The 13281-nt window shown below is 45.5% G+C and overlaps 1 protein-coding gene, 1 long non-coding RNA gene and 1 pseudogene across 2 annotated transcripts in view; 1 reads left to right on the forward strand and 2 right to left on the reverse strand.

The window, feature by feature from the left end:
• The window catches only part of LOC142190267 (uncharacterized), a 35491-nt pseudogene extending 27431 nt beyond the window's left edge, over positions 1 to 8060 (reverse strand).
• The window catches only part of LOC142192512 (uncharacterized), a 207719-nt gene that overhangs the window by 142380 nt on the left and 52058 nt on the right, over positions 1 to 13281 (forward strand). The window lies entirely within an intron of this gene.
• On the reverse strand, positions 8147 to 9602 carry LOC142191216 (uncharacterized). The gene is made up of 3 exons (XR_012714829.1): positions 9558 to 9602; positions 8453 to 8598; positions 8147 to 8322 (listed from the first exon to the last, which is right to left on the reverse strand). It is a non-coding gene; the product is annotated as an uncharacterized LOC142191216 (long non-coding RNA).

Below are 13281 nucleotides of genomic sequence, written 5' to 3' on the forward strand. Positions count from 1 at the left end.
AACCACTGAGCCACCGTGTGGCCCCCAGGTTCCATTTCTTTTGTACTATTTTCTTGTATTGCATAACTTGTTGTACAATTTTCATTAAAACCAGTTTTCCGCATAAGGTACATGAATATGGCTTCTCCCCTGTGTAAATTCTTTCCAAATAAGGTACATGAATATGGCTTCTCCCCTGTGTGAATTCTTTCCACATCAGGTACATGAATATGGCTTCTCCCCTGTGTGAATTCTTTCCACATAAGGTACATGAATATGGCTTCTCCCCTGATGCTCAACAAGAATTAATTTATCAGTTAAACATTTCCCACAAGCCATGAGAGTCTGTTCCTGGAACACCATTTTTTTTAAATAAAAAATAAGATTAGTTGGTATAGATAAAGCAGAAGTTTAATATTAAGCAGACATAAGCCAACAAAAACATGGTATAAACTTAGACTATAGAGTGTAAAGATACGGCATATTTATGATCTAGTGTCAGTCACTGTGATAAATCTGGTGAGGCCAAAACCCCTCGGTCCATGATGAAGAATCTGCCAGATAAATGATGGTAACTTTAAGTCTCCAGCAGTGACATAACTAAACTCTTGTGGGCCCAAGTGCAAACTTTTACCAGGTCCCCCTCCCTACAGCGTTCTCTTGATAGTGACGGTTATGGGAATCTCAGATACTTGAATGAGATACAACCATAGCACCCACAACTGCGGTTATCAAGAATTAATTTCAGTATGTGTTCTGAGAAGCAGCTGATCCAAGAGATCAGTGGAGGTCCAATTCTCAGGGCTCTTTCTGATCAACTTTTTGAAGGGACCATGGTGCTTTTGCAAGCGCCCTCACCCCTTCACTATTTATAGCTCCACAATGGCCCACACACAGCATAAAATGCTCCCAAGAGTTCACCTTCAGTTGCTAACCCCAAGAACCCCACGAAATTCGACCAATATTCATGAGGTTTGGTGCTATTATTATACACCGTGGTCGCCTCAGACCCCAGAGTATAATAATCAGAGGTCCAGGTTATGAAAAATATCAAGCATATACCCACAATATCTCACCTCTACTGGACATCCTCACTCCGGCTGTCTCCAGAATCCTCCTTGGTCCTCTTTTGCCTGTAACTGATGTCATTAAGCCAGCGCACCCCACATGACTGTTGTGGCCCAATCACAGGTCCCAGCAGTGACCCTTTGGGGTGCATGACCTCAGTCACAAGCCAGAAGAGCCCGAAGAGGATGCTGGGAACTGTCAGAATCACAAGAGAGATAAGTATTTGTTATTCTTAATCACCTCCCCCAGCCTACTGTCCTTTCTATTATGCATCCTCTATTATGGTGCTACGGGGCTGATACTGAACATGAAGATGACTTCTCTCCTGTGTGAGTTCTTTGATGTTCAGTAAGAGTTTTTTCAGCCTGACAACATTTTGCACATTCTGATTTCTTGATACAGCCTTTGCCACATTCTGAGCAGGAAAATGGTTATGCTCCTGTGTGACTTCTCAGATGTTCAACAAGATATGGTTTCTGATCAAAACATTTCCCACATTCTGGACATGTAAATGGCTTTTCCCCTGTGTGAGTTCTTTGATGTATAGCAAGATCTGATTTTTTTCTAAAACTTTTACCACATTCAGAGCATACAGATGGCTTCTCTCCTGTATGTTTTCTCCAATGTTCAAGAAGAATTGATTTTGTTGTATAACACTTTCCACATTCTATACATGAATATGGTTTCTCTCCTGTGTGAATTCTCTGATGTGCAAGAAGACGTGATTTAAAATCAAAACATCTGCCACATTCTGAGCACAAAAATGGCTTCTCCCCTTTGTGTATTCTCTGATGAAGAACAAGAGTGGTTTTTGACTTAAAACACTTTCCACATTCAGAACATAAATATGGCTCCTCCCCTGTGTGAATTCTTTGATGTTCAGTAAGAAGTGGTTCTTCGGTAAAACATTTACCACATTCAGAGCATACAAATGATTTCTCGACAGTGTGACTTCTCAAATGTTGAAGAAGGATGGTTTCCGACTTATACTGTTTCCCACATTCTGGACATGAATATGGCTTCTCACCTGTGTGAATTTTTTGATGTTCATTAAGATATGATTTAGTTCTAAAACTTTTACCACATTCTGAACATGAAAGTGGCTTCTCACCTGTGTGAGTTCTCACAGTCTGTGATGAACCAGATGATAGATCTTTTGTCTGAAGGGCTGGATCTTGTGTGATACCATGATCCTCTGCTTTATAATCTGTAGATATCAGATGTCCCTCTGAGCTCCTGGTACTGTCATCTGACAAAAAGAAAACTGATTTTACAAATTTTACATCATATAAAGGAATGTCTCACCAGGGTTAAGTTCACCTACATGCAATGGTTTTTCTTCTTGATAAAAAAAAATCTGAATTTCCATTGCTGAGATATTCTTTGATTTCATTGAGAAGCCGTGTTTCCGATTATACTGTGACGCAATCAGCCCATGCGCAGTACGTCTGCACCAACCTGGGAACCTCAGAGGGGTATTCACTGCTTATACATTACATATACCACTCAAACCAGGGAGAAGAGGAGGAGGCCAATTATACTTGGGCGTAACAGAGTGGCGCAACGGAGCCGCCCTCTGTGCTCCAGATTGCTGATTTGCATATATTGAAATCAAACTCTGCAATGGAGGCCCGGATTTTTAGAGGGAAAAGCCAGTGAGTGCAGGTGAACTTCATGTATCTAACTGAGCTGTTGGTTTTATACACTTAACCCTGGTCAGGCACTGCCTTCAATAACCACAATTTGGAGCCCTATAAAGACCGGTGGTCCCTCAAGGGGACAGGAATTGTTGGGGCTCAAATAAATAAAGAATCTTCGGTAAGATGGTCATTGTTACTGTGGAGATCCATCACAAGAGCGAGAGCAGGAGGGTTAAACATTTAGTAAGAGGGGCCCGAATTTGTTTATAGAGAGGAGGGAAGTTGGTCTGATACAATGAGGGGAAAGAACCAGTGAGCCTAATACCCATGTACTTCAGGGAAGACTCCTACCAGATATACTTAAAGCTTAGGCGTGACAGGTGGGTCTGCGGGATTTCAATGGGAAGGGGCTTAGATATATTCATTTTAACGTCAGAGAGGTGACCAAAGTGTAGATTAGGAAGGGTAATATGGAGATTGGTACAGGTGTGAAGTATATCATCTGCAAATAGAGATGGCTCAAACTCCATGTCCCAACATTTAATTCTTGAGATATCTGTGTTCCAACAAATGGCTGCCGCCAGGGGCTGCACACAGAGGGCAAATATGAGAGGGGAAAGCAGACAGCCCTGTGGCCGAGGGAATCGAGTAGAGACCCTAAATCAGTCATAGAAGGCCACTCCAAGCAGTCAAAGGCCTATTCAGCATCTAAACTGAGCACCAAGAGTTCAGAACTAGACCAATAGACAACATCAATCAGATAAAACATTCTCCTACCAATATCACCTCCTTGGTGGCAGGAAACAAAGTCAACCTGGTCTTTATGTATCAGATGTGGAAGGCACATATTGAGTCTAGAAGAAGAAACTTGGTGAATGGCTTAAAGGGATTCTATCATTAAAATCACATTTTTTCTCGATCACATGTAGGAACAGCCTTAAGAAAGTGTCCCCAATGCTGCGAGAGAAATCTCCAGCGATGCCTCTATCTTCTTTTGGAACACCCTCTCCCTACATCTTCTTCTGTCCTGGGTTTCAATCTACTAGGCATGCGCAGTCGGCTCTGCTATCTGGCCTCGGGCAGAGCCAACTGCGCATGCCCACAGTAAGCTGTGTAAGCGTCCATTTTCTTGTGCCCGTGGGCATGCATAGTCGGCAAAGTGCAATTAGCTGAATTATCCCGCTGTTCAACATAGTATATTAACAAAATTCCATAACAGTCTTGAAGCCATGTCATTTATTGGGATAAAAAGTAGCCTGTGTGTTACTCCAGGTTACAAACTATCTATGTGCCAAATTTCATCCAAATCCGTTCAGCTTTTTTTTGCGTGATTGAGTAACAAACATCCAAATTTTCACATATATAAAATCGATAGGATAGGATGCCAAGCGACTTTGGATCCCTAGATCTGTGATACTAGTGGGGAGAGGGGTTGGGATTTTGTCTGTTTCATGTGTTCTTCAGTGTTTCTAAACCACCCACTTGAGATGCATTCCCTTTGGGGCGCACCTCGGGCCTACATAATATAGGTGATAAGTTGATAAATTGTTGGTTGCTCATGTGCACATTAATGCCCTCCTGTGGGCCTGATCTGCCCCTTACCCTCAAACCCCCACCTTGAGTCCTGCACGCTTCATCAGAGCTATTTGATCTACCTGTACTACGCCATTTCCCCTTGCCTTGAAGAATTCCTCCATGATCTCATTTGTATATAAGCCTCTTCTACCGGAAGGACTGTCCATGGTCCATTCTTGGTATAGGGCTAGCCAGATTAGACTGGTTGACATGGTCAACCCCTTGACCCTGGAGCTCAGGCCCGTTGACTATTTAACACAGCAATGCACATTCCTGACACCAAGAGTCCGCTTTGGGCCCCCCGAACGGAATACTGAACACATTAAAAAGCAGTTCGCTAAGAAACCACATGGACCCCATAGACCAGTGGTGCCCTATACGTTGATCGCGATCTACCAGCTCGATTGCAAAGGAAGTATGGATCGATCGCATGACATTTTTTATTTATTTTTTTGGTTTGAACCAGTGCAGGAGAGCTACTGCTCTCCTTGCGCTGGTTCAGACGTTTACGGTTCAGCGTAGGCAGCGTCATCACACCGCCTACGCTGATGCACAGACGTCTGCCAGGAGAAAAACATGCGGCAGAGGGAGCAGCAGCAGCATCAAGGTCGGTAAGTATGAGAACTTTGTTTGTTATAAAAGTATTCCCAGTAGGTAGCGGCCTATTTACCAACCTCCCCGGACCTGTTCACTGCCGCCCCTGCTTCACCTTGTACTATAGGCCGCAGCGATATCGACAAGAAAAACAATCGTGAGTATGACACTTAGTATAAAAGGAATATATTACACATCCAGTCTAGGTCAATAAACTTGTCATAATTTTATTTATTACATCATACACATATATAAAAGATGGACATAAGAAGGGGAATCTTCCCTCCTCCCGAAGCTCCTCTACTTTTTTTAAACTCTTCCGGTCGCAGTCCCTCACTCTGAATTGCGCTCCCTTCAAAAATCCATCTTTAAGTTTATTTGGAATGGCAAGTGTCACCGCATACCCCGTTCGGTGATGCTGTGTGGTAGGGAGGAGGGGGGATTGGCGGTACCACACATATTGCATTGTTATTGGGCTACTCACTTGCGCTGCCTACCATTTTGGTCAGCCCCGCAGGCCTATACCAAATGGGTTGAGATAGAGAAACTCTGGATGGCTCCGATGCATCCCAATGCGTTTCTGTGGTCCCGTTCCTCTCCCCTTCTGTCCACTCCCCTCTTGGGTCCTATACGCTTCACAAGGGCCATTTGGATTACCTGCTCTAAAATCTTTCCCCTTGCCTCCCAGTGTTCGTCCATGATTTCCTTTTTGTACAACCCCCTCTTACCGGAGGGACTTATGTCAGCTTTGGTGCGACCATGGAGTAGGCTTGGCCTTTTCCGTGTCGCTGACTTAATAGACCCGCTGACGTTGGTGCTTAGGCCCTTTGAGTATTTTGTGTCAGAACTGCATCTACCCGCCACTGAATGGTTGCATTACCAGCAGATTGTCCATTTTGTTTTTGCCCAGTACGGCTCTCTCAAGGTGTCCTCACCGACTGTCTTTGAAAAACTGTGTCGTGCGGGCACCTCTACTGCAGGCCTTATCTCTGGTATTTATGGTATCCTCTCCTCCTCTGGACGGCAGGGCCCCATATTGCATAAATATATGGAGAGGTGGTCTGGGGCATTGAACAGGCAGATCTCCCCGAACCAATGGCAAATTATCTGGTCCCGTGCAGCTAAATCCTCCACCTGTGTTACTTTCCGGGAGACTCAGTACAAGCTACTTATGCTCTGGTACCATACCCCAGCCTTGCTCCACTCCCTTAATCCTAACATTTCTTCCCAGTGTTGGCGTTGCCAGGCAGGAGTGGGTACCCTGTATCATATTTTTTGGGACTGTCCAGGGATCTGTCCTTTCTGGCTGGAGGTCAAGTCCCTTACAGACGCTCTATTTATTCAAGGTGTCCCTTTAGATCCCCTCATCTATCTCCTCAATCTCCCCCTTGCTCATCTGGGTAAACAGACCTCTAAATTGTTTCTTTATCTCTGTACCGCAGCGAAAACTCTCATCGCTCTCCGATGGAAGAGTGCCTCTCCTCCCTCTGGCTCTGATCTTGTAGCCCGAGTTAAGGATGTCCATAGTATGGAGAACTTGACAGCCACACTTAACCATACTGTTGAGGTGTTCCAGGCTATATGGTCATCTTGGGACGCATACTGTATTTTGAATGGTCTCTGACTCCTTCCCCTTCCCTTCCTCCCCCACCCCCTCATTTCTACTCTCAGGTTTTTGTGATGTGTATACATTCCCAGTCTATTTGACGTTATATGCATTGCTCCACGTTCATGTTTTTTATGTTTTCAACTCTTGTGTTGTATTGTATTTTACAAAAATCCTTTCAATAAAAATTACAGGTAAAAAAAAAGAAAAAAAAGAAGGGGAATCTACAAATACAAACTGACTGGGTAAAAGTGAAGTGCAGCAGATGGTACGTGGTCCCTTTAAGTATTTACATACAATGGAATGCACATGGATTAAGCTAATGCCAGAAAGGAGCTCAGCACTGGAGTCCTTTATACACCGTGTGTGGACATTATATACACATAGCAGTAGTATCAATAGTCGCTGAGGTATATATCATGAGTGGCCACTAAGTTATACACATTGCCTCAACAGCTCAAAGAAAATGCTAGAAGTTTAAAGTTACCATGTGGTCCAATATATGTCTCCTATCCTTTAAAGTAATAGCATTGATACACACACATTGGTGACCATAACAACATAGGTTCACATGTATCCTATACCACTATATACAGGTTTAATAGCACTGTGGCTTACCCATGTTGTCAATAGGAGGTATACAAGTCAGGACAGGCACTCACTCCCCAGTACCTGACGCGCCTTTTGGCTATGCAGCCGCCGCAGCGAGCGGTAGTGAATAGGCCCAGGCCAGGCCGCGATCCCACTACCTCCATTATTATATTTGGGGGTCTTTTCAGACCCTGAGTATAATAATCAGAGCCCCAGGGGAGGTGAGGGAACATAATAAACAGTGTTACTTACCTCTCCGGGATCCGATGTCAATCTGACAATGCTGCGACCCAGGCCTCACCCACAAGTCCCGCCTACAGGCCCCACGCACAAAAAGTGGGTAGTAGATCTTTTGACTTGGTCATTTTATAAGTAGCTGGCATGCGGAAAAAGTGTGAGCACCCCTGCCATAGACTATAATGTAGGATACCTAGTGTACACCGCTTTGCTTTATTGAGATTTTCTTATTATGCTGAATTGTACTTTTATTTTTTCTGTCACCTTGAAATATTTCAATAAATCTGTGTCGGCTCTATAAAGTGGTGACCCCTCACCTGTAGGGACGTCCTCCTCACACTCCTCATCACCTCTCACATAGGCCTCTGTAGTACTCATAGTGCTCAGATCTTTATCCTGAGGCTGTGAAAGAAATAATGTAAGTCAGCGACAAAGAGAAGGAAAGAGACGCAGGAACTTCACAGCCCGTCTACACATCATAGGGAATATCTCCATCTACCTGATCATCATCCTGTGGAAGAAGAGGACTGGGACATCTCTCCGGTGTTGTCCTCTTACTGGATCTACCTGTAGGAAACACAGACAGGGACTGAATTCATTCTGTACATACAAATAATGGAAGTCCATGTGTATATAGTCATGTCTATTACCTGCTGATGTGAGGGGCTGCTGGTCCTCCATCATCACCTCCTTGTACAGATCCTTGTGTCCTTCTAAATACTCCCACTCCTCCATGGAGAAATAGACAGCGACATCCTGACACCTTATAGGAACCTGACAACACAATGATACAGTCATCACCCCGACCCCTCCAGTTACTGTATAATGTCCCAGCATTCCCAGCACTGTCACCTCTCCAGTCAGCAGCTCCAGCATCTTGTGGGTGAGTTCTAGGATCTTCTGTCCATTGATCTCCTCCTGTATCAGGGGGTGAGGTGGAGGCCTCAGGATTGGGCTCAGGGTTCCTCTATATCCATCATACACAGGAGCCTGACAGCGCCCACTAGAGGTCTTCTTCACTACTGTGTAATCCTGGTTATGGGGAGACACATTAATAAATCTCACTACATACATGTCCAGAGTCCATCACCTCTCCAGTCATATCATCTGTTATTACTATAGATAAGAATGATGTCATGATGACATCATCAGAATCTCTCACCTCTCCAGTAAGCTGGTAGATGATCTCTAGGGTGAGATTTAATAGACTTTCCGCCATCTTGTTCCTGTCTCTTTCCATCCTTGATGGGACAATCAGGAATATTCTCTTATATAGAAGATACTGAGAGGATTCTATATTGTAGGAACCTGAATGGAGAGAAGATGAGACAATGTAATCACTACACAAGTATATATATATAGGGAGGTCTGTATATACTGTTATAACGAGGTCTGTATATACTGTATATCCTACTAATAAAAGTTTGGATGTTTATGTGTTTGGATATTTGTTCCTCAATCAAGTAAAAACTAGAGATGAGTGAGTATTTTTTTTTCAATCAGATAATTTTTATTAACAAATTTTTCTTTACATAAAATCAAACAATCAACAAAACAACAGCAACACAACAACAATTCAAAGTAAATATGGAGACACAAGCCAACATATAAAGAGGGAGGGGGGGGGGGGGGAGTCCATTAGGACCCCCCACTAAATCTCCCGAACCTCCTTTGATTTCCATGTAAAGAATAGCACTCAGGGGATCAAGGAAATAGAGAAAGTTGAAGTGAGAGATCTGTTCCTAATCAGAGAGTGAGTACTATTTGACCGTTTCAAATAGCACGCACCCATAGGAATGAATGGACGCAGCCGGCACGCAGGGGGTTAAGCATATTCCAACTGCCATACACATGGTCACTCCACATGCACACAGCATTACAACCATTAGAGGATTAGATACACGGCTCAGCACACAGTATCACAAAGCGGAGCTTTACTCCAAGTTTCCATAGCAACCCAGCCATTTTACTTCACTGCTGTAAGTCAGCTTTAACCCCTTAAGGGCACAGGGTAGTTTGGGCCTTCAAGAAGATTTTGTTTTCTAGGGACCTATTTAGTTGTGAAGTGACTTTGCGGGGGCCTATATAATAGATTAATAGATTTTGAGGCCGCAAAATCACGGGCGCAAAATAACGCGGCGTATACGCTCTTAACTCTCATTGAAATGAATGGGAGCATTTTGAGCGCGTCATCTGCCGGCACGTGTATACGTGCCAGATCGCACTCCACGTTACATCGTGTGAACGCACCCTAATGGGTTACAGACCTCCGCCAGGACAGCAGCCATGATATTACAGGCCCTGTGGTGACGTCATAAGTGTGGGAGGAGTCAAGGAGTCACATGACCAGGTCCTGTTGTTATAGCTTCATCTGAGCACTAAATCCTTGGACATATGGGAAGTATATGCAAATCTGATCCCCGGGATGTCATTAGGAAGCAGGGCCTCTGCTCGCTGCCTCTTAGGACAGACCCCTTAACATCATGCGTGACTTGTATCCTTGGGGGCTAAAGGACCTTTGATGATGTCACAGTCATGTGATCAGTGATTCTTATGGGAGGAGTTAAGGAGTCACATGACCAGGTGATCAGACCTTCAGCTCCTTTGGCTCCTTATAAGTTCCTGCCATCTACGCTGTGTAGACTCCTCCGTATACCCGAATGTTATTACCTCCCCCCCCCTCCCCCGACTGATGATGTCACAGGACCGCATAACATTAGGTTAACCCATTACCCGCCGGTGACATTTATCCGTTTTTGACTCCGCCTCCCATAACTTTGTTATTTCTTCGCTCTCACAGCCATACGAGGGGTTAATGTTTGCGGTACAAATTGTTCTCCATACTGGTCCCATTTATTATTCTGTACAAAGTGCTGGGAGGCCGGAAAATAATTCAGACTGGGGCGTTTGTGCGACTTTTCTTTCACACTTCGTTTTTTAGGGCGTTCAGTCTGTAGCTACAATGACTGGTCCTCTGTATTCTATGGGTCGGTGCGATTCAGGGGCTACCAAATGTATATAGTCCACCTGGCTCACCCTACCAATTTCTGGATCACTTCAAAAGACCCCCGAATATAATAATAGTGTTTGTGGGGCCCGTGGCATCACTTACCGATCCCGGCCGGTAAAGGCCTATTAAGAAAAAAAAAAAAACCTGAAGGGGTAGCAGCTGTCGGCGGGCCCTTAACTTCCTGGGCCCTGTGGCAGCTGTTACCCGTGTAGTTATGCCACTGTCTCGGAGGGTTCGTTAAAGGACATCCGTGACTCCATCTCCCAGCTTTCAAAAATAAAAAACAACAACACCTTGATAGACACTTCCTCTCCTTACCTTTTTATTGAAGTCCTGCAGGTAGTGGACAAGACTATCTCTTCTGGAGATGAAGACTCCAGCATTTCCAGCAGACCTTTTTTTCCTGTGGACAAGGTTTTTTTGTAGGCTGCTGAAGTCCATCCGGTCGAAAGACCAGGATGTTGATGGGGAAGCCTCCTCGTCCACCACTAGGGGGCACAGGGCCTTCTATGTGGAAGATTCTCTGGCCAAGCTCGAGTGATGCACCTGGAAAAATCGCATATGGCTACCTGACGCTTCAAATCCATGTACCCAATTGTACCATCTCAGCTGGACCGATGGGATGCTCCTCTTAAAGTTGACATGGCGGTGTCTAAACTATCCCGTCATACGGTGGTTCCCGTGGATGATGGGTCGAATTTGCAGCACCCATTAGACCGGCGTGAAGATGGAACCCTGCGGTAGTGTTTCTCTGTGGCCTTAGATCAGGCCTGTGTAGCTTTTGTGTCCACAGAAGTCTCTGACAGTTGTGGGCCAACTTGCACAACTTTTGAGAGGGATATAGATTCCGGGGAGCCCAGAAATGACATCTTAGCCTCTATGAGTTTTTTTTTATTGCTGGCAGCTGACTTTCTAGGCGAAGTTTCTCACCAACAGCTGAAGCTAGCCTCCAACACTATTGCCTTCTCCACGGCGGCCAGGAGGCCCTTGTGGCTTAAACCCTGGAGGGCAGAAAACATCTACAAATTCACTTTATGCTCACTACCCCTTGAGCCTGGGAAGGTGTTTGGCAGTAGCCTTGATGAACTATTGGAGGAGCTGGAGGACAGAGGGGGTAAGTCCTTGCACCAATCCTCTAGTGGCAGACGTAGACCCTCTGGTGGGGGATGTGGGTCCCTTTCCCAGTCTAGGCCCAGCACCAAAGCCATTCAAGATTCCATTCTAGAGGGCTCTCTGAACTTAGTAGCAGATGAGTTGAGTCGAGGTTCTACCGTATGAAGAGCATGGTGCCTCAATCCAGAGGTGTTCCAAAAGATCATCTTGTGACGGGGTCTCCCAGAAGTGGACCTCATGGTGACTTGACTCATGGTGGAGTCGTTCTGCTCACTGTACCAGCAGGACAATCCCTTAGCTGTGGATGCCCTGTCCATCCCTTGGAGGTCCAGGCTGGCTTATATATCCCTCCACTTTCCATGATACCAAGGGTATTGATGAAGATCATATAGGACCAAGTCTCTCTGATAGCCATTATCCTATTCTGGTCAGAGAGGACTTGGTTTTCCCAGCTCATGATCATGAGTCAAAGGACATATTAGAGGCTCTCCCCTCCCACCCAGAACCTGGTTTCCTAAGGAGCTGAGAAGTGCCAGGATCTGAGGAGGTTCAACTTGACAGCCTGGAGATTAGCCAGTCCCTATGGAGATCTAGTGGACTGTCAGAAGCCATCCTGAAGACCATTGCCTGCGCCAGGGCAGAAACAACTAATAAAAACTCTCAGGATTGGGAATGTCTTCAAGTCCTGGTATTTGGATCATGGGATTGAGTCCTCAGATTCCCCCAGTTGGAGCTGTCCTGGATTTTCTTCAGGATGGTCTAGGCAAAGGGCTTTCCCCTGTGCCCTTAAAGGTGCATGTTGCCGCATTGTCTGCCTGTCTGGGGAGGCGTCTGTCTCAACTCTGGTGAGTAGTTTCCTCAAGGGAGCCATGAGGCTTAGGCACTCAGTCTCTGCTCCTGTACATCAGTGGAATCTGACCTTGGTCCTGTTGACCACCTGCGATCCTCCATTTGAACCCCTGGAGGAGGTGGATTTAAAGTTTCTTGCCTTTAAAATCACGTTCCTTTTGGCCATTACTCCCTCCGAAAGGATTGGCAAGCTTCAGGATTTTTCCTCTGAGGAACCCTACATTTCCTTTTTTGAGGACAGGGTCCAACCGAGGTTCCTTCCAGGGTTCAGGCCCACGTTGCCTTCCCTATCTAACGTTAACCAGTTGGTTTCTCTTCATGTCTTTTGTCCTGCTCCTTCCTCTCCGGAGGAAGTGAGACTTCATGCCTTGGACCTCGTATGGTGCTTGTGCATTTACATTGACCATATAAGGTCGTTCAGGAGATCTGAAAATCTCCTTCTGAATGTAGTTGGTACGCACAGGGGCCTTAGGGCTTCAAAGGCCTCCATTTCTAGGTGGGTTAGGGAGGCTATTAAAGTTTCTTTTTCCATTCAGAGGTTAACTCCTCCTGACTTTCTTAGGGCCCATTCTACAGCGGTCTCTCCTTCCTGGGCGGAGAATGGCCATTTTTATTGTAGCCTGTGGGCATGCGCAGACGGCTCTGCCCGTGGCCTACATGTTTCACTGCCTCCGCCAGAAGAAGATACAGGCAGATGACGTTCCTGAAGAAGATGAAGAGAGTTCTCCTGCAGCATTGGGGACGCTCCCAGTGCTGCTTGAGCGCTGGGGCCCGCCCCCAGTGCTGCAAGAGAACTCATTTGAATACTGGCGAAAACCAATACTTCTACTGAACGGCGGCCCAGAGAAGACATCTAAAGGTAGGAGACGAATAGCCTTTCTTAAGGCTATTCCGACGTGGTAGGCACAAAAAAAAGCCATCTGATTGATAGGATCCCTTTAAGTTCTGTAAGGCGAGGAAACCTAAGAGTATTACTTGCTGTATCCCCGTATTGTGCTGCTGTGGGACGAAAGGGAATC

The sequence above is a fragment of the Leptodactylus fuscus genome, chromosome 1 (assembly GCF_031893055.1).
Source record: "Leptodactylus fuscus isolate aLepFus1 chromosome 1, aLepFus1.hap2, whole genome shotgun sequence".
Taxonomy (NCBI): domain Eukaryota; kingdom Metazoa; phylum Chordata; class Amphibia; order Anura; family Leptodactylidae; genus Leptodactylus; species Leptodactylus fuscus.